A 3,756-nucleotide genomic window follows, 5' to 3' on the forward strand; every position below is an offset into this window, starting at 1 on the left:
ATGTGCCCACACTTCTGAGGATTCCCATTGGCTGAATCAAATCGAGCAGGCTGATAGCTTAATGGGAACTTCCGATTCCGGTATCCGATACGAAAAAAGTATCGGAAGTCAGTATCGGAATTCCGATACAGCTAATATCGGCCGGTACCCGATACTTGTGGTATCGGAAAGCTCAACACTAATTGTAAGACATTAACCATGCATACACTTGTATTGCTCCCGGGTCACTATGACCCGGTTTATTAAATCTTGATTTTAGATACTCTAACTCAATTATTTTTATACCTTTAGCTTACTAGACTGTATGGGAACATGTTTGGAAATTAAAAAAAAGAAAAATGAAATTGAAATCTTTATTTTTTTTCTATTCAGAAAAAACTTAGTAATAAGCAAATCGAAAAATAACAAACTACACATATGTGGTAAAAAACCAAACCAAAACAAGCAGCTTCAAAAACAATAAGAGCTTCTATACTACATCAAAACATACCAGTGCTCAATGTTCAGCCATCTAACATGCTAATTATTCAGTCAGAGCAGTGAGAATATGACACCACTTGTAAAAACATTGAGTCTTTCAAATGTAAATAACCCCCTGCTTCAAAAAAAAAAGGAGGAGCCAAGGAAAAAAAACAGCTCTTAGCTGCAAAAAGTTTGTCAGCTTTGCAGGCAGTATGCAGTGACCTATAGCTTACAGAATCACACAGTAATAACACTATGTACATGTAAAAAAATAAAATAAAAGTATTCCTTTACAATATACAATCTACCAACAGAATTGAATAAGAAAAGCATAACAAGCTAGATACCTGTAAAAAGTCAAGATACAGCCTGGAACAGAGATGTGTACAGAGCTGCTGTCCAAAGAAACTGAAAGGTCAAATGGCTAAGTGTGCTAGCATATGTGTACTGATAAGATCAGAGAAGATAAGAACCCTTCTGAAAACAAAGAGATAAGCCAGGAAGACAGGCTTAAGGCCCCTTTACATTTAGTGATGCACCAGCGATCCGACCAGCGATCCGACGCGGTCAGGATCGCTGGTGCATCGCTAAATGATCGCTAGTGAGCTGTCACACAGGCAGATCTCACAGCGATGCAGTAGCAACGCAGCGCACGATACTCACCTTTCACAAACAGCGATCCTGACGTCCTCCTGCCCGCCTCCACGTGTCGCTCGTCGGCGCCAGCAGGAAGCCCAGCAGGAAGCGGATGACGAGAAATGGAGCCGGACATTCTCGCGCGATCAGCGATGGACAGCAGGGGTGCCGGTCGGAGGTAAGTATCACACATAGCGATATCGCTAGCGATATCGCTATAACGTCACAAAATCGGTGACGTTATAGCGCTTTCGCTAGTGATATCGCTATGTGTAAAACCCCCTTTAGGGTACCGTTACACTTAGCGATGCACCAGCGATCCCGACAACGATATGGATCGCTGGTGCATCGCTAAGTGGTCGCTAGTGAGCTGCCACACAGGCAGATCTCACCAGCGACATAGCAGGGGTCGGGGGTTGCTACTTACCTGTCAGACACGGCGATCCTGACGTCCTCCCGCCTGCGTCCACGCGTCGCTCGTCGGCGCCACAGGAAGCCCAGCAGGAAGCGCCCGTCGAGATATGGTCCAGGAACTTCTCGCACGATCAGCGATAACCAGCGGGGGAGCCGGTCGGAGGTAAGTATCACATGTAGCAATATCGCTAGCAATATCGCTGCTACGTCACAAAATCGGTGACGTTACAGCGATATTGCTAGCGATATCGCTATGTGTAACGGACGCTTTAAGCTGGAGTCACACATAGTGACTCACCAGCGATCCCGACAACGATATCAACGTGTCAGGATTGCTGGTAAGTCACTATGTGATTGCTGGTGAGCTGTCAAACCAGCTTCACCAGTGATCACAGCGACGCCAAGTGCCCGACGTCGCTGTGTACCTTAGTTACCAGCGCGCTGATGCAGGGAGCTGGTAACTAAGGTGCACATCGGGTATCTAAGGGACGTGCGTTAGAAACCCGATGTGTACGTTAGTTACCAGCTGAACGCTGGTCTCCTGCCTGTCACACGCAGCGATGCGTGCTGGCCAGCGGGAAACCAGCGACCAAAAAAATGTCCAGGGCTTTCCTACAGCGATCAGCGATACTGGCAGGGGGGCCGGTCGCTGATCGCTGTCACACACAGCGATCTCGCTGGTGAGATCGCTGTTGTGTCACAAAACTTAGCAAAAACTTAGCAAAAAAAATCATTTGGAGGCCTTTAGAGCTCAACTTTACAAAATAAGGCCCTCTTACATGGCGCGTTCTTTATACACGTGTAGTGCACACCTAGTGATCTCTCTGGATGTGCTCTACATTTTAGTATAGACTATTTTTATGGTGCGCAGATCTCAATGCATACACCTGGCAGAGCGCGTGTACGACCCCATTGAAATAATTTAGGAAATAAATAAATTGATATACAATAGTAGATGCAATAAATAGACCCAACCTCAAGTTTTAGAAACGTATAGAAAAATATCTACAGGGCCATACAAATTCTCTTACGGGTCACTATGACCCGAACATAACAGCAGGGTTAATAGAATAGAATGAATATTGTAACAAAAATTGATCGATTTATTTATTTTTTTCTCGTAGAATTGGAAGATGCAGAATCCAATGTGTCGTTGGTGACTTCTCTGCACAAGACGTATCACTGTGATGTGTGTGACAAGGATATGGTTCCGAGATCCTCAAACACAAGAAGCGGCATATCAACACTTAGGTAAACACAATGTGGGAATGGACGCACCTGAATCCCCCTCCCCATCTAGACGCCATATGTTTTCTTTACCAAATATTAACTTCTAGCATGACCTTTGAGACAGCATTTCATCCATATTACCAACAACCTTGATCCGCTCCTCAAACAGAAGTGAAATTTATAAATGTGATAGGTGCCAGTCAGATTGGTTAGTGCCACTACCATGAAGCTGCTCTCCTCTGTGCTCCTGGTGCCGTTCTTCTTCGTGGGACTACTGGCACAGTGCCCCTCACCATCTAATCTCGTAAATGCGGCAGGGGAGAAGCTCTGCACCCGTATGTTTGAACATAGCAACGTTTACTTTGACCAGTCCTGTGGAGGCGACTTCTTAGGTGCCAAGAATGGTGACGACTTCCCATACATGCCAATCGGATGGGGAAACAAGATTTCATCCTTGGTGGTTGCAAACCGCTGCACCCTGAAAGTGTGGAGTGCATCTGGCAAGTCGGGCAATAACCGCACCTTTAACTCTGGGGTGGTCTACCATCTGAAGGACTATGCTAATGGACTGTTCGGAGACTGGAATGACGCCATCTCTTCTTACTACTGCACATGCACATAATGTACCAGGGCAATGCCCGACTGATGATTGTGGCAGAATAAATATCCATCTACCACGGCTTGTAGTTGTGTTTCTGATTGACTATCATGAATGGGGAGGGGAGGTTGTCTCATATTTTTTATCATGATATTGTTATATTTAATTATCAAAGAATGAATCGTTCTCAAGGGGCAGTATGACATTAGACAAAAATTATTTATTTATTTTTTAAATCCCTGAAAAAGCGTCAGTTTTGCATATCGGTGGTGTTTTGTATTGCAGCCCTATTAAGGGTGTGATTTGTGTTGCTCAAGCTGCAATATATATACAGTTGTGCTCAAAAGTTTACATACCGCGGCAGAATTTTTGCTTTCTTGGCCTTTTTTCAGAGAATATGAATGATAACCCCAAAA

The 3,756-nt window shown here is 44.6% G+C and overlaps 1 pseudogene; it reads left to right on the forward strand.

The window, feature by feature from the left end:
* The first annotated feature begins 2,965 nt into the window (after positions 1 to 2,965).
* LOC141051647 (syncollin pseudogene) lies at positions 2,966 to 3,364 on the forward strand (annotated as a pseudogene).
* Positions 3,365 to 3,756: the final 392 nt, after the last annotated feature.

The sequence above is a fragment of the Dendrobates tinctorius genome, unplaced genomic scaffold (assembly GCF_039654945.1).
Source record: "Dendrobates tinctorius isolate UK_male_01 unplaced genomic scaffold, ASM3965494v1 ptg000158l, whole genome shotgun sequence".
Classification (NCBI taxonomy): domain Eukaryota; kingdom Metazoa; phylum Chordata; class Amphibia; order Anura; family Dendrobatidae; genus Dendrobates; species Dendrobates tinctorius.